Source organism: Scophthalmus maximus, chromosome 8 (genome assembly GCF_022379125.1).
Source record: "Scophthalmus maximus strain ysfricsl-2021 chromosome 8, ASM2237912v1, whole genome shotgun sequence".
In the NCBI taxonomy this organism is placed as follows: Eukaryota; Metazoa; Chordata; class Actinopteri; order Pleuronectiformes; family Scophthalmidae; genus Scophthalmus; species Scophthalmus maximus.
Genome location: NC_061522.1, coordinates 26,056,062 through 26,081,590, shown reverse-complemented (window position 1 = coordinate 26,081,590; position 25,529 = coordinate 26,056,062).

Sequence of the window (25,529 nt, the reverse complement as noted above, 5' to 3'; positions counted from 1 at the left end):
AAACCTCTTGGCAAAATTTCCTATGACCAACAGGAAGTCGGCCATTTTGTTTCAAAATCCATATTTCGCATGCCATATTTTAATGAACTACTCCTACAAATTTCACATGAGCAACTTCAAATTTGTTGTGTGTCATCTAAAGACCCATGGGATGAAACAATATCAAAAGCTTGAGTGTACGTCAGAGGCCCATGCTGTGACGGCTTGGCGAAAATTTGGCGAATTTCGATCCCTCGCCATGAAAACGGAAGTCGCTCGTAATCGAAGGTACATGCTCCGAACGAACCCAAACTTCTCAAGCATGATAACAATCTCGCCCTGAACAGATTGCCATGTCAATATTGGACATAGGTCATAGCGCCACCTACTGGCAACAGGAAGTAACATGTGTGTACACTTTTACGCCCTCTGTCTTATAGGTTGACCACATCATCATCAAATTTGGTCAGCTAAGTTGTAAGAAGTTGCTGACGTGGTACTATGAAATTTGTGACCATGTGTCAAACGCTGTCGCCATGGTGACGCCTTGTTCGCCATAAAATACGAATACATATTTGAGGCACTTATGATGCTTTGTTTTTCACGAAACTTGGCAGACATGTTCAGAGTGGTAAGTGGATATGTCCGATATGTGTCTTTTGTCCAATTGTGTCAAAATGGCTCCATAGCGCCCCCTACAACACTTAAAAGTCAATTATCCCACCTTTAAATTTGACGTAGAAGAACCAAATTCGGTGGGCTCATGTACCTCCCGACAAACTACCAAAAAGCCTCTTGGAGCAATTAGCTCCGCCCAACCGGAAGTCCGCCATTTTGATTTTACCTTGGCGTAAGGGGCGAACGGAAGGCGCCGTACTTTCGCGAACTCCTCCTAGGCGGTTCATCGGATCCACCTCAAACTTGGGCAACGCGTAGAGGAGGCCTTCCGGATCAAACGATATCAAAAGATTTTGTCTAAATTGAAAGGCGTGGCCGCGGTGGAGCGTGATTCGCCATGAACAGGAAGTTGCTCCAAATCAAAGGTACATGGTCTGATCTGATCCAAACTTCTCAGGCACGATAACAGTTCCGCCCTAAACACATCTACATGTCAATATTGGACATAAGTCATAGCGCCACCTAATGGTGATAGGAAGTTTGAAATTTTACTTTTACGTCCTCTGCCTCGCAGGTTCACTGGAGCAACCTCAAATTTGGTCAGCTTAGTTGTGAGACATGGCTGATATTGTACTGTGAAATTTTTGACCATGTGTCAAACGCTGTTGCCATGGTGACGCCCTGTTCGCCATCAGATACGGACACATGTTTGAGGCACTTGGGATGATTTGTATGTCACCAAACTTGGCAGACATGTTCAGAGTGGCAAGTCGATATGTCCGATATGTGTCTTTTGTCCAATTGTGTCAAAATGGCTCCATAGCGCCCCCTACAACATTTCAAAGTCATGGCCCCCGCCTTTAAATTTGACGTAGATGAACGAAATTCGGTCGGCTAGTGTATCTTCCTCCGACCTACAAAAAAGCCTCTTGGAGCCATTAGCTCCGCCCAACCGGAAGTCAGCCATTTTGGATTTTATATGACTAAACATGGAAAATCAAAGGTGACGTACTTTTACCACCTCCTCCTTGGCCGTTAATCGAAACCACCTCAAACTTGGGCGACGCGTAGATGAGATCTTCCCGATCAAACGACCTATAGGGTTTTATAGTCTACGACGAAAGGTGCGGGCGCAGCGGAGCGCGATTCGCCATGAAACGTGAGCTATTTTTTCACTGTGTCGGGGATGCTTCTACAGTCAAGAAACACAGCACACATATTACAAACATGGACAGGTTCGATCGGACATGAGTTTTGAGTTCGGCCGTTGCAAAGCAGCTCCTTAGTGCTCCTTACAATACAAAAAAACCAAGCCACCCGAGCGTATGAAATGTCACCAGCGAACGTATCTACAGGCCAAAGTCTGTCAGTGCCACGAACTGAACCCACCAGGAAGACAGCATTTTCAAAGTGAGGACACGGGGAAGAGAAATCGGCGCGTCCCGACCGGCCGTCGCGAGACTCGGCGGACGCGTCGAGAGCGGCTGCCGGCGCGTCCCCGACGGCGAGAGTGCGAGGGCCCGATCATCGCTGCTTGCAGCTTTAATTAGGGCCCGAGCACCGAGGTGCGCGGACCTGGGGCATTGCATGCACCAGGGCCGCATGCACCAGAGGTGCAAGGCCCTATTGTTTCCGTAAGGATTATTAGGGCCCGAGCACGAGGTGCGCGGACCTGGGGCATTGCATGCACCAGGGCCGCATGCACCGAGGTGCAAGGCCCTATTGTTTCCGTAAGGATTATTATTATTATTATTATTATTCTTATTTTTCAGCATCGTTCGCTCAATTTGCACCCTGTTCCCATATGGCGAAACGAAGGAAAATTGGCACACACGTCAGAAATTGCTCCCGCTACTCAGGCCCAGAGGCCCGGCACCAGTTGAGCCCCAGGGGCTCCATAGCGCCACCTTCTGTCACTTTGTCTTTTCGGGTGCATATAGCATCTGCTATAAATCAAAGGCGCATGGTCCAATCTGTGCGAGACTTCTCAGGCATGGTACCAGTCCCGCCCTCAACACATCGCCATGTTTGCATTGACCATAAGTCATAGCGCCACCTACTGACAACATAACGTCACAAATCCTACTTTTATTTCCCCTGCATTGCAGATTCATCTGATCCACCTCAAACTTACTCACAACAGTTATACCAATGGGCCGATGTCATATAAAAAATTCTGCGACGTTCCGTGCGACGCCCCCCCCCGGGGGGTGTCCGACAAAACGTGCTAACGGCTAGCAAAATTGTGAACGTCATAACTCAACCATATTTGATCATATCTCTACCAAACTTCTCAGGCATGATAGCAGTCCCACCCTGAACAGATTCCCATGTCAATATTGGACATAGGTCATAGCGCCACCTAATGGTAGGAGGACGTTAAAAAATGTTACTTTTACGTCCTGCGCCTCGCAGGTTTACTGGAGCAACCTCAAATTTGGTCAGCTTAGTTGTGAGACAAGGCTGATGTGATACCATGAAAATTTTGACCATGTGTCAAACACTGTTGCCATGGTGACGCTTTGTTCGCCATCAAATACGAATACATATTTGAGGCACTTATGATGCTTTGTTTCTCACGAAACTTGGCAGACATGTTCAGAGTGGCAAGTCGATATGTCCAATATGTGTCTTTTGTCCAATTGTGTCAAAATGGCTCCATAGCGCCCCCTACAACACTTAAAATTCAATTATCTCACCTTTAAATTTGACGTAGAAGAACCAAATTCGTTGGGCTCATGTACCTCCAGACGAACTACCAAAAAGCCTCTTGGAGCAATTAGCTCCGCCCAACCGGAAGTCCGCCATTTTGATTTTACCTTGGCGTAAGCAGCGAACGGAAGGCGTCGTACTTTCGCGAACTCCTCCTAGGCGGTTCATCGTATCCGTCTCAAACTTGTGCAACGCGTAGAGGAGGCCTTCTGGATCAAACGATATCAAAAGATTTAGTCCACATCGAAAGGAGTGGCCGCGGTGAAGTGTGATTCGCCATGAACAGGAAGTTGCTCCAAATCAAAGGTACATGGTCTAATCTGATCCAAACTTCTCAGGCATGATAACAGTCCCGCCCTAAACACATCTACATGTCAATATTAGACATAAGTCATAGCGCCACCTAATGGTGATAGGAAGTTTGAAATTGTACTTTTATGTCCTCTGCCTCGCAGGTTCACTGGAGCAACCTCAAATTTGGTCAGCTTAGTTGTGAGACATGGCTGATATTGCACTGTGAAATTTTTGACCATGTGTCAAACGCTGTTGCCATGGTGACGCCCTGTTCGCCATCAGATACGGACACATGTTTGAGGCACTTGGGATGATTTGTATGTCACCAAACTTGGCAGACATGTTCAGAGTGGCAAGTCGATATGTCCGATATGTGTCTTTTGTCCAATTGTGTCAAAATGGCTCCATAGCGCCCCCTACAACATTTCAAAGTCATGGCCCCCGCCTTTAAATTTGACGTAGATGAACGAAATTCGGTCGGCTAGTGTATCTTCCTCCGACCTACAAAAAAGCCTCTTGGAGCCATTAGCTCCGCCCAACCGGAAGTCAGCCATTTTGGATTTTATATGACTAAACATGGAAAATCAAAGGTGACGTACTTTTACCACCTCCTCCTTGGCCGTTAATCGAAACCACCTCAAACTTGGGCGACGCGTAGATGAGATCTTCCCGATCAAACGACTTATAGGGTTTTATAGTCTACGACGAAAGGTGCGGGCGCAGCGGAGCGCGATTCGCCATGAAACGTGAGCTATTTTTTCACTGTGTCGGGGATGCTTCTACAGGCACGAAACACAGCACACATATTACAAACGAGGACAGGTTCGATCGGACATGAGTTTTGAGTTCGGCCGTTGCAAAGCAGCTCCTTAGCGCTCCTTACAACACAAAAAAACCAAGCCACCCGAGCGTATGAAATGTCACCAGCGAACGTATATACAGGCCAAAGTCTGTCAGTGCCACGAACTGAACCCACCAGGAAGACAGCATTTTCAAAGTGAGGACACGGGGAAGAGAAATCGGCGCGTCCCGACCGGCCGTCGCGAGACTCGGCGGACGCGTCGAGAGCGGCTGCCGGCGCGTCCCCGACGGCGAGAGTGCGAGGGCCCGATCATCGCTGCTTGCAGCTTTAATTATTATTATTATTCTTGTTCAGCATCGTTCACTCATTTTACACCCTGTTCCCATATGCGAAAACGAACGAAAATTGGCACACACGTCAGAAACTGCTCCCGCTACTCAGGCCCAGAGGCCCGGCACTGGGTGTGGCCCAGGGGCTCCACAGCGCCCCCTGGAAAAATCATCAGGTATAGGGAAAAAAATTTCGGCATATCCTACATAAATGAAATTTGGGAGGCAGATACATCTTGTCGGGACTGACAAAAAACCTCTTGGCAAAATTTCCTATGACCAACAGGAAGTCGGCCATTTTGTGTCAAAATCCATATTTCACGTGCCATATTTGAATGAACTACTCCTACAAATTTTACATGAGCAACTTCAAATTTGTCGTGTGTCATCTAAAGACCCATGGGATGAAACGATATCAAAAGTTTGAGTGTACGTCAGAGTCCCCCGCCGTGACGGCGTGGCGAAAATGTGGCGAATTTCGATCCCTCGCCATGAAAACGGAAGTCGCTCGTAATCGAAGGAACATGCTCCGAACGGACCCAAACTTCTCAGGCATGATAACAATCTTGCCCTGAACAGATTGCCATGTCAATATTGGACATAGGTCATAGCGCCACCTACTGGCAACAGGAAGTATAATGTTTTTACACTTTTACGTCCTCTGTCTTATAGGTTGACCACATCAACGTCAAATTTGGTCAGCTAAGTTGTAAGAAGTTGCTGACGTGGTACTATGAAATTTGTGACCATGTGTCAAACGCTGTTGCCATGGTGACGCCTTGTTCGCCATAAAATACGAATACATATTTGAGGCACTTATGATGATTTGCATCCCCCAAAACTTGGCATACATGTTCAGAGTGGCAAATTGTGATGTCCGATATGTGTCTTTTGTCCAATTGTGTCAAAATGGCTCCATAGCGCCCCCTACAACACTTAAAAATCAATTATCCCACCTTTAAATTTGACGTAGAAGAACCAAATTCGGTGGGCTCATGTACCTCCCGACGACCTGCGAAAAAGCCTCTTGGAGCAATTAGCTCCGCCCAACCGGAAGTCCGCCATTTTGATTTTACCTTGGCGTAAGGGGCGAACGGAAGGCGTCGTACTTTCGCGAACTCCTCCTAGACGGTTCATCGTATCCGCCTCAAACTTGGGCAACGCGTAGAGGAGGCCTTCCAGATCAAACGATATCAAAAGATTTAGTCCACATCGAAGGGAGTGGCCGCGGTGAAGTGTGATTCGCCATGAACAGGAAGTTGCTCCAAATCAAAGGTACATGGTCTAATCTGATCCAAACTTCTCAGGCATGATAACAGTCCCGCCCTGAACACATCTACATGTCAATATTGGACATAAGTCATAGCGCCACCTAATGGTGATAGGAAGTTTAAAATTGTACTTTTACGTCCTCTGCCTCGTAGGTTCACTGGAGCAACCTCAAATTTGGTCAGCTTAGTTGTGAGACATGGCTGATATGATACTGTGAAAATTTTGACCATGTGTCAAATGCTGTTGCCATGGTGACGCCCTGTTCGCCATCAAATACGTTACATATTTGAGGCATTTATGATGCTTTGTATGTCACCAAACTTGGCAGACATGTTCAGAGTGGCAAGTCGATATGTCCGATATGTGTCTTTTGTCCAATTGTGTCAAAATGGCTCCATAGCGCCCCCTAGAGCACTTAAAAGTCAATTTTAACACCTTTAAATTTGACGTAGATGAACGAAATTCGGTCGGCTAATGTATCTTCCTCCGACCTACAAAAAAGCCTCTTGGAGCCATTAGCTCCGCCCAACCGGAAGTCAGCCATTTTAGATTTTATATGACTTAACATGGAAAATCAAAGGTGTCGTACTTTTACCACCTCCTCCTTGGCCGTTAATCGAAACCACCTCAAACTTGGGCGAAGCGTAGATGAGATCTTCCCGATCAAACGACCTATAGGGTTTTATAGTCTACGACGAAAGGTGCGGGCGCAGCGGAGCGCGATTCACCATGAAACGTGAGCTATTTTTTCACTGTGTCGGGGATGCTTCTACAGGCACGAAACACAGCACACATATTACAAACATGGACAGGTTCGATCGGACATGAGTTTTGAGTTCGGCCGTTGCAAAGCAGCTCCTTAGCGCTCCTTACAACACAAAAAAACCAAGCCACCCGAGCGTATGAAATGTCACCAGCGAACGTATCTACAGGCCGAAGTCTGTCAGTGCCACGAACTGAACCCACCAGGAAGACAGCATTTTCAAAGTGAGGACACGGGGAAGAGAAATCGGCGCGTCCCGACCGGCCTTCGCGAGACTCGGCGGACGCGTCGAGAGCGGCTGCCGGCTCGTCCCCGACGGCGAGAGTGCGAGGGCCCGATCATCGCTGCTCGCAGCTTTAATTATTCTTATTATTCTTATTCAGCATCGTTCACTCATTTTACACCCTGTTCCCATGAACCAAAAGTTATGAAACTTGGCACACACGTCATAAACTGCTCCCGCTACTCAGGCCCAGAGGCCCGGCACTGGGTGTGGCCCAGGGGCGTCACAGCGCCCCCTGGAAAAATCAGCGGGTATAGGAAAAAAAAATTTGGAGTATCCTACATAAATGAAATTTGGGAGGCAGATACATCTTGTCGGGACTGACAAAAAACCTCTTGGCAAAATTTCCTATGACCAACAGGAAGTCGGCCATTTTGTGTCAAAATCCATATTTCACGTGCCATATTTTAATGAACTACTACTACAAATTTCACATGAGCAACTTCAAATTTGTCGTGTGTCATCTGAAGACCCATGGGATGAAACGATATCAAAAGTTTGAGTGTACGTCAGAGGCCCATGCTGTGACGGCGTGGCGAATATGTGGCGAATTTCGATCCCTCGCCATGAAAACGGAAGTCGCTCGTAATCGAAGGTACATGCTCCGAACGGACCCAAACTTCTCAGGCATGATAACAATCTCGCCCTGAACAGATTGGCATGTCAATATTGGACATAGGTCATAGCGCCACCTACTGGCAACAGGAAGTAACATGTGTGTACACTTTTACGCCCTCTGTCTTATAGGTTGACCACATCATCATCAAATTTGGTCAGCTAAGTTGTAAGAAGTTGCTAACGTGGTACTATGAAATTGGTGACCACATGTCAAACGCTGTCGCCATGGTGACGCCTTGTTCGCCATAAAATACGAATACATATTTGAGGCACTTATGATAATTTGTTTGTCACGAAACTTGGCAGACATGTTCAGAGTGGCAAAGCGATATGTCCGATATGTGTCTTTTGTCCAATTGTGTCAAAATGGCTCCATAGCGCCCCCTAGAACACTTAAAAGTCAATTTTAACACCTTCAAATTTGACATAGAAGAACCAAATTCGGTCAGCTCATGTACCTTCCGACGACCTACCAAAAAGCCTTTTGGAGCAATTAGCTCCGCCCAACCGGAAGTCAGCCATTTTGGATTTTACCTTGGCGTAGGTGGCGAACGGAAGGCGAAGTACTTTGACGAACTCCTCCTAGGCGGTTATTCGGATCCGCCTCAAACTTTAGCAACGCGTAGAGGAGGCCTTCCGGATCAAACGATATCAAAAGATTTACTCCACATCGAAAGGCGTGGCCGCGGTGAAGCGTGATTCGCCATGAACAGGAAGTTGCTCCAAATCAAAGGTACATGGTCTAATCTGATCCAAACTTCTCAGGCATGATAACAGTCCCACCCTAAACACATCTACATGTCAATATTGGACATAAGTCATAGCGCCACCTAATGGTAACAGGAAGTTTGAAATTGTACTTTTACGTCCTCTGCCTTGCAGGTTCACCGGAGCAACCTCAAATTTGGTCAGCTTAGTTGTGAGACATGGCTGATATTGTACTGTGAAAGTTTTGACCATGTGTCAAACGCTGTTGCCATGGTGACACCCTGTTCGCCATCAAATACGAATACATGTTTGAGGCACGTGGGATGATTTGTGTCTCACGAAACTTGGCAGGCATGTTCAGAGTGGCAAGACAATATGTCCAATATGTGTCTTTTGTCCAGTTGTGTCAAAATGGCTCCATAGCGCCCCCTACAACATTTAAAATTCAATTATCCCACCTTTAAATTTGACGTAGAAGAACCAAATTCGGTCGGCTCATGTACCTCCCGACGACCTACCAAAAAGCCTCTTGGAGCGATTAGCTCCGCCCAACCGGAAGTCAGCCATTTTGGATTTTACCTAACCCCTATTGGATTTTATTTTATCCCTAAGCAGTGAACGGAAGGCGACGCACTTTGACAAACTCCTCTTAGGCGTTTATTCGGATCTGTCTCAAACTTTAGCAACATGTAGAGGAGGCCTCCCTGATCAAAAGATATCAAAAGATTTAGTCTACATCGAAAGGCGTGGCTGTGGTGAAGCGCGATACGCCATGAACAGGAAGTTGCTCCAAATCAAAGGTACATGGTCTGATCTGATCCAAACTTCTCAGGCATGATAACAGTCCTACCCTAAACACATCTACATGTCAATATTGGACATAAGTCATAGCGCCACCTAATGGTGATAGGAAGTTTGAAATTCTTCTTTTACGTCCTCTGCCTCGCAGGTTCACTGGAGCAACCTCAAATTTGGTCAGCTTAGTTGTGAGACGTGGTTGATATTGTACTGTGAAATTTTTGACCATGTGTCAAACGCTGTTGCCATGGTGACGCCCTGTTCGCCACCAGATACGGATACATGTTTGAGGCACTTGGGATGATTTGTATGTCACAAAACTTGGCAGACATGTTCAGAGTGGCAAGTCCATATGTCCGATATGTGTCTTTTGTCCAATTGTGTCAAAATGGCTCCATAGCGCCCCCTACAACATTTCAAAGTCATGGCCCCCGCCTTTAAATTTGACGTAGATGAATGAAATTCGGTCGGCTTGTGTATCTTCCAACGACCTACAAAAAAGCCTCTTGGAGCAATTAGCTCCACCCAACCGGAAGTCAGCCATTTTGGATTTTACCTTGGCGTAAGCAGTGAATGGAAGGCGACGCACTTTTACCACTTCCTCCTTGGCCGTTAATCGAATCCACCTCAAACTTGGGCGACGCATAGATGAGATCTTCCCGATCAAACGGCATATAGGGTTTTATAGTCTACGACGAAAGGTGCGGAAGCAGCGGAGCGCGATTCGCCACGAAACGTGATGTGTTTTTTCACTGTGTCGGGGATGCTTCTACAGGCACGAAACACAGCACACATATTACAAACATGGACAGGTTCGATCGGACATGAGTTTTGAGTTCGGCCGTTGCAAAGCAGCTCCGTAGCGCTCCTTACAATACAAAAAAACCAAGCCACCCGCGCGTATGAAATATCACCGGCGAACGTATCTACAGGCTGAAGTCTGTCGGTGCCACGAACCGAACCCGCCGGGAAACGGCATTTTCAAAGTGAGGACACGGGGAAGAGAAATCGGCGCGTCCCGACCGGCCGTCGCGAGACTCGGCGGACGCGTGGAGAGCGGCTGCCGGCGCGTCCCCGACGGCGAGAGTGCGAGGGCCCGATCATCGCTGCTCGCAGCTTTAATTAGGGCCCGAGCACGAGGTGCGCGGACCTGGGGCATTGCATGCACCAGGGCCGCATGCACCGAGGTGCAAGGCCCTATTGTTTCCGTAAGGATTATTATTATTAGGGCCCGAGCACCGAGGTGCGCGGACCTGGGGCATTGCATGCACCAGGGCCGCATGCACCAGAGGTGCAAGGCCCTATTGTTTCCGTAAGGATTATTATTATTATTATTTTTGTTCAGCATCGTTCACTCATTTTACACCCTGTTCCCATATGCGAAAACGAACGAAAATTGGCACGAACGTCAGAAACTGCTCCCGCTACTCAGGCCCAGAGGCCCGGCACTGGGTGTGGCCCAGGGGCTCCACAGCGCCCCCTGGAAAAATCATCAGGTATAGGGAAAAAAATTTCGGCATATCCTACATAAATGAAATTTGGGAGGCAGATACATCTTGTCGAGACTGACAAAAAACCTCTTGGCAAAATTTCCTATGACCAACAGGAAGTCGGCCATTTTGTGTCAAAATCCATATTTCACGTGCCATAATTTAATGAACTACTCCTACAAATTTCACATGAGCAACTTCAAATTTGTCGTGTGTCATCTAAAGACCCATGGGATGAAACGATATTAAAAGCTTGAGTGTACGTCAGAGCCCCCCGCTGTGACGGCGTGGCGAAAATGTGGCGAATTTCGATCCCTCGCCATGAAAATGGAAGTCGCTCGTAATCGAAGGTACATGGTCCGAACGGACCCAAACTTCTCAGGCATGATAACAATCATGCCCTGAACAGATTGCCATGTCAATATTGGACATAGGTCATAGCGCCACCTACTGGCAACAGGAAGTAACATGTGTGTACACTTTTACGCCCTCTGTCTTATAGGTTGACCACATCCTCATCAAATTTGGTCAGCTAAGTTGTAAGAAGTTGCTAACGTGGTACTATGAAATTTGTGACCATATGTCAAACGCTGTCGCCATGGTGACGCCTTGTTCGCCATAAAATACGAATACATATTTGAGGCACTTATGATGCTTTGTGTCTCACGAAACTTGGCAGACATGTTCAGAGTGGTAAGTGGATATGTCCGATATGTGTCTTTTGTCCAATTGTGTCAAAATGGCTCCATAGCGCCCCCTACAAGACTTAAAAGTCAATTATCCCACCTTTAAATTTGACGTAGAAGAACCAAATTCGGTGGGCTCATGTACCTCCCGACAAACTACCAAAAAGCCTCTTGGAGCAATTAGCTCCGCCCAACCGGAAGTCAGCCATTTTGATTTTACCTTGGCGTAGGCGGCGAACGGAAGGCGTCGTACTTTCGCGAACTCCTCCTAGGCGATTCATCGTATCCGTCTCAAACTTGGGTAACGCGTAGAGGAGGCCTTCCGGATCAAACGATATCAAAAGATTTAGTCCACATCGAAAGGCGTGGCCGCGGTGAAGCGTGATTCGCCACGAACAGGAAGTTGCTCCAAATCAAAGGTACATGGTCTAATCTGATCCAAACTTCTCAGGCATGATAACAGTCCCGCCATAAACACATCTACATGTCAATATTGGACATAAGTCATAGCGCCACCTAATGGTGATAGGAAGTTTAAAATTGTACTTTTACGTCCTCTGCCTCGCAGGTTCACTGGAGCAACCTCAAATTTGGTCAGCTTAGTTGTGAGACATGGCTGATATGATACTGTGAAAATTTTGACCATATGTCAAATGCTGTTGCCATGGTGACGCCCTGTTCGCCATCAAATACGTTACATATTTGAGGCACTTATGATGCTTAGTTTCTCACGAAACTTGGCAGACATGTTCAGAGTGGCAAGTTGATATGTCCGATATGTGTCATTTGTCCAATTGTGTCAAAATGGCTCCATAGCGCCCCCTACAACATTTCAAAGTCATGGCCCCAACCCTTAAATTTGACGTAGATGAACAAAATTTGGTCGGCTGGTGTATCTTCCTCCGACCTACAAAAAAGCCTCTTGGAGCCATTAGCTCCGCCCAACCGGAAGTCAGCCATTTTGGATTTTACCTTGGCGTAAGCAGTGAATGGAAGGCGACGCACTTTTACCACTTCCTCCTTGGCGGTTAATCGAATCCACCTCAAACTTGGGCGACGCGTAGATGAGATCTTCCCGATCAAACGGCATATAGGGTTTTATAGTCTACGACGAAAGGTGCGGGCGCAGCGGAGCGCGATTCGCCACGAAACGTGAGGTGTTTTTTCACTGTGTCGGGGATGCTTCTACAGGCACGAAACACAGCACACATATTACAAACGAGGACAGGTTCGATCGGACATGAGTTTTGAGTTCGGCCGTTGCAAAGCAGCTCCGTAGCGCTCCTTACAATACAAAAAAACCAAGCCACCCGCGCGTATGAAATATCACCGGCGAACGTATCTACAGGCCGAAGTCTGTCGGTGCCACGAACCAAACCCGCCGGGAAACGGCATTTTGAAAGTGAGGACACGGGGAAGAGAAATCGTCGCGTCCCGACCGGCCGTCGCGAGACCCGGCGGACGCGTGGAGAGCGGCTGCCGGCGCGTCCCCGACAGCAAGAGTGCGAGGGCCCGATCATCGCTGCTCGCAGCTTTAATTATTCTTGTTCAGCATCGTTCACTCATTTATACGGCACTTCCCATATACGAAAACTCTTGAAAATTGGCACACACGTCAGAAATTGCTCCCGCTACTCAGGCGCAGAGGCCCGGCACTGGGTGTGGCCCAGGGGCTCCACAGCGCCCCCTGGAAAAATCATCAGGTATAGGAAAAAAAATTTCGGCATATCCTACAAAAATGAAATTTGGGAGGCTGATGCATCCTGTTGGGACTGACAAAAAACCTCTTGGCAAAATTTCCTATGACCAACAGGAAGTCGGCCATTTTGTGTCAAAATCCATGTTTCACGTGCTATATTTTAATGAACTACTCCTACAAATTTCACATGAGCAACTTCAAATTTGTCGTGTGTCATCTAAAGACCCATGGGATGAATCGATATCAAAAGATTGATTGTATGTCAGAGGCCCATGCTGTGACGGCGTGGCGAATATGTGGCGAATTTCGATCCCTCGCCATGAAAATGGAAGTCGCTCGTAATCGAAGGTACATGCTCCGATCGGAACCAAACTTCTCAGGCATGATAACAATCTTGCCCTGAACAGATTGCCATGTCAATATTGGACATAGGTCATAGCGCCACCTACTGGCAACAGGAAGTAACAAGTGTCTACACTTTTACGCCCTCTGTCTTATAGGTTGACCACATCATCGTCAAATTTGGTCAGCTAAGTTGTAAGAAGTTGCTAACGTGGGACTATGAAATTTGTGACCATATGTGAAACGCTGTCGCCATGGTGACGCTTTGTTCGCCATCAAATACGAATACATATTTGAGGCACTTATGATGCTTTGTTTCTCACGAAACTTGGCAGACATGTTCAGAGTGGCAAGACAATATGTCCGATATGTGTCTTTTGTCCAATTGTATCAAAATGGCTCCATAGCGCCCCCTACAAAACTTAAAAGTCAATTATCCCGCCTTTAAATTTGACGTAGAAGAACCAAATTCGGTGGGCTCATGTACCTCCCGACGACCTACGAAAAAGCCTCTTGGAGCAATTAGCTCCGCCCAACCGGAAGTCCGCCATTTTGATTTTACCTTGGCGTAAGGGGCGAACGGAAGGCGTCGTACTTTCGCGAACTCCTCCTAGACGGTTCATCGTATCCGCCTCAAACTTGGGCAACGAGTAGAGGACGCCTTCCGGATCAAACGATATCAAAAGATTTTATCTAAATCGAAAGGCGTGGCCGCGGTGAAGCGTGATTCGCCATGAACAGGAAGTTGCTCCAAATCAAAGGTACATGGTCTAATCTGATCCAAACTTCTCAGGCATGATAACAGTCCCGCCCTGAACACATCTTCATGTCAATATTGGACATAAGTCATAGCGCCACCTAATGGTGATAGGAAGTTTAAAATTGTACTTTTACGTCCTCTGCCTCGCAGGTTCACTGGAGCAACCTCAAATTTGGTCAGCGTAGTTGTGAGACGTGGCTCATATTATACTGTGAAATTTTTGACCATGTGTCAAACGCTGTTGCCATGGTGACGCACTGTTCGCCATCAGATACGGATACATGTTTAAGGCACTTGGGATGATTTGTATGTCACCAAACTTGGCAGACATGTTCAGAGTGGCACGTCGATATGTCCGATATTTGTCTTTTGTCAAATTGTGTTAAAAATGGCTCCATAGCGCCCCCTACAACATTTCAAAGTCATGGCCCATGCCTTTAAATTTGACGTAGATGAACGAAATTCGGTCGGCTGGTGTATCTTCCTCCGACCTACAAAAAAGCCTCTTGGAGCCATTAGCTCCGCCCAACCGGAAGTCAGCCATTTGGGATTTTATATGTCTAAACATGGAAAATCAAAGGTGTCGTACTTTTACCACTTCCTCCTTGGCCGTTAAACGAAACCACCTCAAACTTGGGCGACCCGTAGATGAGACCTTCCCGATCAAACTGCCCATAGGGTTTTATAGTCTACGACAAAAGGTGCGGGCACAGCGGAGTGCGATTCGCCACGAAACGTGAGGTGTTCTTTCACTGTGTCGGGGATGCTTCTACAGGCACGAAACACAGCACACGCATTACAAACACGGACAGGTTCGATCGGACATGAGTTTTGAGTTCGGCCGTTGCAAAGCAGCTCCTTAGCGCTCCTTACAATACAAAAAAACCAAGCCACCCGAGCGTATGAAATGTCACCAGCGAACGTATCTACAGGCCGAAGTCTGTCGGTGCCACGAACTGAACCCGCCGGGAAGACGACATTTTCAAAGTGAGGACGCGGGGAAGAGAAATCGGCGCGTCCCGACCGGCCGTCGCGAGACCCGGCGGACGCGTGGAGAGCGGCTGCCGGCGCGTCCCCGACGGCAAGAGTGCGAGGGCCCGATCATCGCTGCTCGCAGCTTTAATCCATTTTATTTTTGCACTCCATAATAATACCGTATGCTACTGTGGTGTTGTAATTAGGCTGCTAGTTGCTAAGTTCACAGTGCTATGGCTATTGGTTAGAGGTGTTTAGTACATAGTGGCTGAAAACATGATGATAGTGTCCAAGCAGTCTTATTGGTTTTGAGAGTTTTCAGACATCTGTGTGCCATTGCCTGTGCTCTCGCGGCTAAATCATTGGCGTAATTTCCACTGGGGACAGGGGGGACTCACTATGGTTGCCAACTATCCTGTATTAGCCGGGACGTCCCTAACATTCCTGTTCACCGTATACACCAGACTTTCAGCACAACTCTGAGTTGTGCCACGTGCAGACGTTTTCTGATGACACTGCAATGGTTGGGTGTATACGTGATGGACAGGAGGGAAAGTACAGAGCGGTGGTGGACGGGTTTGTGGAGTGGGCGGGAGCAAATCACCTGCTGCTGAATGTGGACAAGACCAGAGAGATGGTGATCGACTTCAGGAGGAAGAGAACAGCTTTGCAGACTCTTTTCATTCTGGGGGAGGAGGTGGAGACAGTGGAGGACTACAAGTACCTGGGAGTCAACATCAACAACGGACTGAACAGGAAGACTAACAGCCTGGCTGTGTACAAGAAGGGGATGAGCAGACTCTATTTCCTGAGGAAGCTGAGATCCTTCAATGTGTGCAGCAGGATGTTGGAGATGTTCTATCAGTCTGTTGTTGCCAGTGTACTTTTCTTCACTGTGGTCTGCTGGGGTAGCAGCATCGGAGCCAGCAACACAAACAGACTGAACAAACTGATCAAGAAAGCTGGCTCCTAATAGGCTGCAAGATGGACGCGTTTGACGGTGTGGTGGAGAGGAGGACTACGAAAAAACTGTTAACCATCATGGATAACCCGGACCATCCTCTCCACCTCACACTGGACAGACAGCGGAGCTCCTTCTCCAATAGACTGATTCAGCTTTGCTGTCATAAGGACCGCTACAGGAAATCTTTCCTGCCACATGCCACAAGACTGTATAACACCCCACCTCTGTCTGACAGAAATACTCAGGACTCTGTTTAATCAAAATTAAAACATAAATCCCGGCACAATTGCACCTTCATGTTACCACGTTCCTCTGCACACTACTGGTAAATGATTGTACTACTGCACTATTTCCACTATTAATATTTATGTTAATTCTTTATATTTATTATTCTTACTCTTTATATTTTTGCATTTCGGAAATTTTAACATTGTTTGTGTATATATTATATATATTTTGTGTGCTGCGTGAAACGTGCTGCAGTTACACCGGAATTTCCCAGCTTGGGATGAATAAAGTAACTATCTATCTATCTATCTATATTAGATATATATAACCACTGACATACCACAGCAACAGCGGCAGTGCTCATCACGACACTTGAGAATGATCACGACACCTGTCATCATCCAATCACAGCCTCCCTCACGCACATCAGTATACGTTAAATAAATGCGCCAATTCCCCCACAAAAAAAAGAAAATGTGTTACGCTGTTCAGTCGATTTAGCATACCTAAAGCCGGCCCTTGGCATAGGCGAATGCTAAGGGCGCCGTCATCCATGGGATGCGCCGCAAGGTTGACTGCTTCTATTATGTCTATTAGTTCTCTGTCTGTGTATGTGTGTGTGTGTCAGTGGGCGTGGAGCTCAGTCACGAAACTATTGCCGAACTCACGCTGCCTTGCTCCTGCTCCTGTACCTAACTGCTCAACATCGCCACCCTCAGTCCTCACCCTCTACTGCTTGAAAGACTATGGTCACTTCACTGGTCACTTCATCCAAGCCATCAACCTGTCTTTTAGATCTTATTCCATCAAGGCTATTTCAGGATGTATTACCTTTAATCAATAGTTCCATATTAGATCAGAACAATTTATCTCAATTAACAGGTACCAAAGGCCTTTAAGGTATGGAGGACCTCAATGGACACGGAAATTGAAATAGAGCGTTTCTTTATCCATTAATTAATCCATTATTAAAAAGAGGAAGTCTAAAAAGATTTTCCAAATGAAACTTTAAAACAGTATTTAAATACATAATTTTAAAATACATTAATGAATTCCTAAATAAATAAGAGCATTTAAAAATCAATTCGAAAATGCAGTTTTAAAAACAGAAATAAATAACTGAATTCACAAACCGAATTAAGAATACAGCTTTTAATAAGGCATTTAAAAGGGAATTGTTGCTCATTTTTGAATCCATTTCCTTGCTTCTCTTCCAAATCCAATTTCGTACTGGATTTGGAAAGTCATTTCACCTCTCCATTCAGCATTCCGTGACACTTGGGGGCCTTGTGTTGGTTGGGTAAAACAATGCAAATTAGCATGGGAACAAGCTCTCTGATTGGCTAACACCTGTCCTCCATATTGTAACAGTTGTGTTTTACCGTGTAGCGCCACTACGTGGCGCCTCCTCTTTAAGTTTTATTGTGTGGGTAGAGAAAAGATGAGAAGAAGATGCACTCCCCTCCGCTCTTCTCCACGAGTGATAGCCCTTTTCTATTATTTCTTTTCTCTTTTTGTACTGAGTTGGTGTGGGACTGCACTCCTGTGGACATGTATGTCTACGAGCGACTGTGCCGTGAAGTCAATGGCGTTGCAATCAAATAAAAGTTCTGTGAGGAAATCCCACCTGTTGCCCTGCCGATCTTTCTGCTAGCTAGCTGGAGCTACCGCTGCCAGCGCCGACGACACACACATCCACATCAGCCCACGTTACAATATGTAGGAAGGAGAAGGTGGTGTCCGGGCAGCAGAGCTCTCTGCTGGGGTGCGTGTGGAGCGAGGGGCCGGCGGTGTGGAGTTTGTCCGAGCAGAGAGCTGTGCTGCCTGGATACACCACCTCCCTCCCTCCCTCCCTCCCAGGCATCCAGTTAGCGTTTTCTGCACCGTGCATGCGGTGTGGAGTGTGCCCAGGCAGAGAGCGCTTCCGTAAGTCCATGATTCTTCCATTTTGGTGCTTCAAATTTCTCTACCACATTCTCCTTCCCACATATGGATAACCTCAATAGGACAGAACTACTGGCAGTAGTTAAACCTCTGCTCAAAGCAGACTCTAGACCTAGATATCTAAAATCCATGAAAAAACTGTTGCTAACTAGTTATGTGACTATTTACGCAGGAATAGTTTGCTTGAAGACTTTCCGTCAGGGTTTAGAAAACATCATAGTACAGGAGAAGGTGACCAATGACCCATGGCCTCAGATAGTGGAAATGTTTCTATTCTTGTCCTATTAGATCTTAGTGCTGCATTTGATACCATCAATCACAAGATTCTGTTACAGATTGGAATTAAAGGCACAGCACTAGAATGGTTTAAGTCTTACTTCCATCCATACAAAAGTGAGTCATGGAGTTCCACAAGGTTCTGTGCTGGGAACAATACTTTTCACTTTATATATGCCTCCTTTAGGCAATATTATAAGAAAAAACCACATCAATTTCCATTGCTACGCAGATGATACCCAGCTGTATTTATCTATAAAGCCAGATGAAACTAATCAGGTAGACAAACTTCAAGACTGTCTTAAAGACATAAAGTCCTGGATGACTTATAATTTTTTACTTTTTTTTTTGAGAAGCATTAATAAACAAGAACAGTGCTCAATATACAGGTCACCGTTTTTTACATTTTTTTTTCGGTAGATAGATCAAAAATTAAAGACCAATATGTTGGAAGCTTTGGGCATAACCAAAACATATGTGAAAGGTCTGCCTCTGAAGTGTGACAGCTATCGCATGGATAGCTGTCACATCGGGGTAAATTTCATGAAGTTTGGATTTGCTAAAGTGTGCTCTGTGCACTACCTTTAACTGGATCAGACTGAGTCGAGCACAGGATGAGGTGGAATTCACCCTAGCCAAAGCCAATGTCCACCAATCAGCTGCCAATACCATACCCAGTTCTCCCTCCCATTTGGACTTTAACTTGGGGAGTGTCTCATTATTAAGTGACATTATGCGTTGATAAATTACAGATATAAGTCCCTTCTGGGTAGGAGATAGCTCAAAAAGGCTCTCCCATTGTAGTTCCTGAGGGAGGCTGGGGAAGGAATTGGATTTTGTGCGCACAAAGTTACGGACCTGAAGGTAACGGAAAAAATGTGTGCGTGGCATATTAAATTTAAGACATAAAGTGTTGAAACTAGGAAAAATACCATCCACAAAGAGGCCTTTGAAGCTATTAAGGCCTAGCCTGGCCCAGAGAGTAAAGGTTGAGTCCAAAATGGAGGGAGCAAATAGATGGTTGCCACCAATATGCCCTAGAAAAGAGGCTGAGGAAAACTTGAAGTGGCGGCGGAATTGTATCCATATTTTTAAAGTGGATTGTACCAGAGGGTTTGACGAATGACGGGATGGGGAAAGAGGGAGAGAGGAAAAGACCAGTGCATATAAGGAAGATGAATGACATGACTGGGCTTCTAGGTTACATCAGTCTGCATCAGGATTTTTTAGCCAGTAAACAAGTTTGTGTATGTTGGCAGCCCAATAATAGTGCATGAAATTAGGGAGACCAAGGCCACCCCTATTCCTTGGCTTCTGCAAAACTGCTTTACTGATCCTAGGGACCTTGCCTCCCCATATAAATGTATTGATCTCCTGATCTAGTGTGCGAAAGAATCTCTTTGGTAAAAATACAGGAAGGCATAGAAAAACATGCAAAAACTTAGGCAGTAATTAGAACATTAGAAACATCCTATCTCAAAAGGAAGCTGAAAAACTAGTCCATGCATTTGTTACTTCTAGACTGGACTACTGTAATTCATTACTGCTAGGATGCCCCAATAAGTCTGTGAAAAGCCTCCAGTTAATCCAAAATGCCGCAGAACGAGTTCTGACAGGAACTAGAAAAAGAGATCATATTTCTCCAGTGTTAGAATCTCTGCATTGGCTTCCTGTAAAATTCAGAATAGAATTCAAAATACTGCTCCTAACCTACAAAGCCCTTAATAATCAAGCTCCATCATATCTTACAGAGCTCATAGTTTCATATTATCCCAATAGATCACTTACTACTTGACTACTTGTGGTTCCCAGAGTCTGTAAAATAGAATGGGAGGCAGAGCCTTCAGCCACCAGGCTCCTCTCCTCTGGAACCAGCTCCCAGTTTGTGTCAGGGAGGCAGATACCCTGTCTACATTTAAAGTTAAACTTAAAACCTTCCTCTTTGATAAAGGTTATAGTTAGAACTGCTCAGGTGTTTAATAAACCATTCCTTTATTATGCTGTTATAGACCTAGACTGCTGGGGGAACTTATATCATGAGCATCTTTCTCCCTCTCTCGTTCTCTCCTTCTCCCTCTCTCTCTTTATCTCTCTCTCCTTCTTCCACTTTTTTCAATCTCTCTCTCTCTCTCTCTGCCCCCATGTATCTACATTACATGTCACTAACTCTGTTTTCTCTCTCTTCTTGTAGTTCTGACCCCAGAGCTGCAGGATCCAAACCCGTCATTATTATAATTACTATTATTATTATTAATAACATCATTGTATTTATAAGTGTCAGTTTTCACTAATTATAAGTATCAGTCTGGTAGAAATTAAAGCAACTGTTATACAACCCCCCTATCCCCCGATATGTTTACAGTACATGTCACTAACCCTGTTTGTGTTTTCTATCTCTCCTAGTGTATCTCTGACCCCAGAGCTGCAGGACACAAACCTGTCATTATTATTGTTATTATTATTATTATTAATAATATTAATATCATCACTAATAATAACAACAACATAATTGTATTTTTTAATTATAAGTATCAGTCTGGTAGAGATTAAAGCGGCGGTTGTACAACTGTCCTCTCTCTCTCTTCTCTCCTACTGTCTCTCCTCCCACCCTCTTTCTGCCCACCTCTCCTCTCTTCCTCCTCTCTCTCCTCACCCCAACCGGTCGAGACAGATGACCGCCCACAACTGAGTCTGGTTCTGTCAGAGATTTCTTCCTGTTAAAAGGGAGTTTTTCTCTCCACCGTCGCCAAGTGCTTTGCTCATTGTGGGATTTGTTGGGTTTTCCTTGTAATATTGTAATATTGACCTCACTATGTAAAGTGGCTTGAGACAATGTATGTTGTGATATGGCACTATACAAATAAAATTGAATTGAATTGAATTGAATTAAAACAGTCATGTGGTACTATTGTCATTAAAAAAGACAAATTGTTATTGTTGTTGTTAATAATGTTTGTATTAATATACTTTTATAAGTATTAAAAATAGATTTGACACATATGCATGAATGAAAGTGAGACTGACAGAATGAAGTTGACCATTGTTCTATATTTCTTCCGCAGTACAGAGAATGCAGCAACTGAACTAAGTCCTCATGAGTCCTAACAGAGAGTATAACCCCAAAAGGTCACTCTTCTCTGGACTGATGAGGAGATGAATATATGATATTTTATGTATATTGCATGTATATTGCATGATAACAAAAGTAACAAAACTAACAAACTAACAATAATGCTAAATAACATTTAATTTACAGCTCATCCATAGACTCCTGGAAACTCCTGGGATTTCCTGTTTCCTCTATACATTTTAAACCAGACAAATGTGTGTTAACCAAATCTCCCCAATCTCTGGAGAATGCATCCCTGTCTTACAGTTTTTTTAAAGCAACAAAAATCTTGATATACACAATATTGTCTTATCATATATCGTGTTTGGAAATATATCATTTAAAAACTCGATATATCGCCCAGCCCTAGGAGTGATATCACTCCCACATAGGCATCGTCTAATGATGTCTACTTTGAGATTTAACAGGTCAAGAACTACTCAACGTGCTTGGCTGATGAGTGATTGACAGCTAGTGCAGTCCAATGGTTGCAGGTCACAGGTGTTGGTGGTTTTGCAGTGTCCTGGGGCTCAGTCAGGCCCACCTCCTCCAGATACGGTTTATGGGGTGATGTCATCGTGACATTTACTTGCTGGCCATGGAATGTTTGACCACTGCAAATGTACTTTTTAATGTCATGTCAACCCATACGGTTTGGGCACTGCCTGAAATGCAAATAAAATGAGTGAATTAATAAATCTAAAATATAAATACAGTTTAGTGTAAAAACTGTGCTCAATTTCTTACTTTGAATTTTTGTAAATACAGCACTTTATCTAGATGATATAGGTGACAATGTAACCGACCAAGGTACGTTTGAACCGTTTGTCTCTTTGGTACAATTGACACAGGCAGGAACCAGAAACGGGTCGTTTTTTTCGTTTTTAGCCGAGAAAACAAAAACAAGAATTCAGCTTGATTTCTTGTTTCACTTTTCTTACTGATGAACATGTATACCACCCGATGTTTCATTGGATAGATAGATAGATAGATAGATAGATCACTGACCATGATGCCGCATAGCATATTTAATAATCATTTATTATGATGCTCTTGTCAAGAGGTGCCACACAACATTATTTTATTACCTACAATGGCAGTGTGATGAACGCTCTGTCTTTCATTTAATTTAGTTAATCTGTAATGTTGTCTGTAATTATTGATTTGAATGAATCCATATTGTCTGTTGTGTTCGATGTCACTGACACTGTTGAATTTTGCTACTCACCATGTTGTACTGACAGACTTCGGATGTGTGTTCATTAATAAATGGTTGATTGACTTTCAAATGATCTGTTGGTGTGTGGTTAGAAGGTAATGACAAAGAATTTTGTTGTATTGCAGCTGAGTAATTGCTCAGCATCATCATCATCATCATCATCATCATCATCATCGTCAACCGCTTATCCGGGATCGGGTCGCGGGGGCAGCAGCTTAAGCAGGTGACCCCAAACAATTGCTCAGCACCATTCTCGAAAATGAAACACGGTGTAAGTTTCCCTCAGGATGTCCAGTGGACAGTGAAGTCTGTTTTCAATCATTAGAAAGATCACTGGCGTCGATAGAACCAAAGGTAGTTGCGATAAACGCCCAGCAGGTGTCGCCCCGTGAGGACCTCCTCATCAATAGGTTTTGTGACACAAATTTTCTCCAAAAAATAGAAATGTGGCTATAAAAATAGAAATGTGGCTATATTGACAGCTACACAGAAAAAGGCTGTAGCTGCTATCCATGCATACTTAACTGATGCGATTTTGAATTTCGGTAAAGAAATGATATCTTGGTATGTATAAAATGAAATTAAATATCTGTACATTTGCCTGTTTGAACATACAGCCGACACACATTCAAACAGTTTTGAATTTATTTTGAACACAGAAAATGTAGTGTTATATATATATATAACTATATGTTACTATATATAGTTATATATAGTTATATATACATAGTTATATTTATAGTATAGGACACATAACATTGTTTTTGACTGCTATTGATTGATCAGTCAATTTTACGGGATGGACTCTAGCAATGCCAGTGCTGCAGACAGTAGAACGAGTACAAGCATACAGGAAAGACACTGAACTTAAATTAACAAACTAAACTACATTAAACATCAGCGAACCCTTGGGCATAACTCCCGGCTTCCACAAACCATGCCCCTCGGATCGCCAAATGTTATACCGAATTCGATTAGCTCTGAGGGAAACTGGGACCATTATTAAATAGTTAACCAGGTCACTAAGTAGTTAAGTGATCAAAAATGATCAGATAAGGGGAAATATTCTTTGAAACACTTCAGTGTAGGCCTCCTGATATTATTTATTTATTTTTAGTTGAATTGATGTGGCTTCCCATAGTCAGGACAAAAAATGCAACTATGTGCATTGGATTATGGATTTTCTTTGACACGTAGGAGCTGACGAGAGACTTCACACTCCGGTTTAAAGATTTTGTGACTGGAATGCTTACCAATAGTTTATAACAAAAATCTGTATGCAATGTGATAACAGATTGGTACAATGAATGAATTCAGTTGAATAGACACCATTGATTAGATCTCCATTTATTTTATTTTTTTTCAGACTGGACCTGCATATGGAAGAACAATGATGACTGGTTACCTGGCCTCAAAAGGAATCAGAGCATCAGAGGGGCTTGTTGGTCGTGCCCTCAGACATATTAACCAGCCATACCACGCAGATCGGTGTAATGGGTTATTAAAAAGGCTAATAGACTGTATTGTCCTGTAGATTGCTGTAAGGTAATAAAATAATGATGTGCGGCACCTCTTGACAAGAGCATCATAATACATGATTATTAAATATGCTATGCGGCATCATGGCCGACAGTTGTACAAGTATGGTCAGTGATCTATCTATCTATCTACCTATCTATCTATCTATCTATCTATCTATCTATCTATCTATCTATCTATCCATCTATCTATCCATATTAGTGACATTGCACCGTCTGAAGGCAGGAGGTAGCACTTTTATTTTGAAGAGTACAGCGCAAACATAGCAAAGATAACAAACGGTTCAAACGTACCTTGGTCGTAACCATTTCCTCAGGAACATAATGTTATATCATGTCATGACGTCATAATGTCCACACTGAATTACCATTGACACGAACAATCCATTTTGTGCACTCCTGGCCTGATAAAGGTCAGCCAGGCAAGCTGGTAGCTTTTCTATTCCTGTACACCACGTGTCATCTCCATAAATTGAGAAGCTTTCATCTGATTTAAAAAAATATATATGTGGGCTGAATGCCGCTCTGCAATCCTCCCAAGTCAAAATGTCTCTGTCTGCCTTGATAATGATTCATTCTCTTATGTGGACAGACTGCAACGTCTGCAGCTTCTTTTAGCACGCTGCCTTGGAAACACAACAGTGTGACCCATCATTTGTGCTTCTCTGAGTCCTTACAATAAGTCCTTACAACAAGATGCAGTGAATCTTTTAATTGTTCTTCCAAAACATTGATATATGGTGTTTGAAAGGTTTTAAAATGTAAAATGTGTTGGGATTGTGTTTGTCTGTCCATGCAGCCAGGTATGGTTCCTGTTGTCCAAAGCAATTGTTAAGGAAGAAGAGAAGACGCATTGGGCGTCAATAAGTGACAGATAAAAGCTGTTTCTATATTTGATTATGAGATATTCGGTGCTTGGATAAGGAATCTATAAAGTACACTGAACCAAATAGCACATACCATATCTTCATCTCTTGTACAGTATTAAGTGATAATAATTAGTCAATGCAAAATTGAAAAAAATTTACAATCTGGTGACGTATTGGATTCATGCTGTAGACACAGCACATTACACAGCAGAGTTTGACTCATATTAGGAAAAGGCGATGGCTCTTCTCTGTCT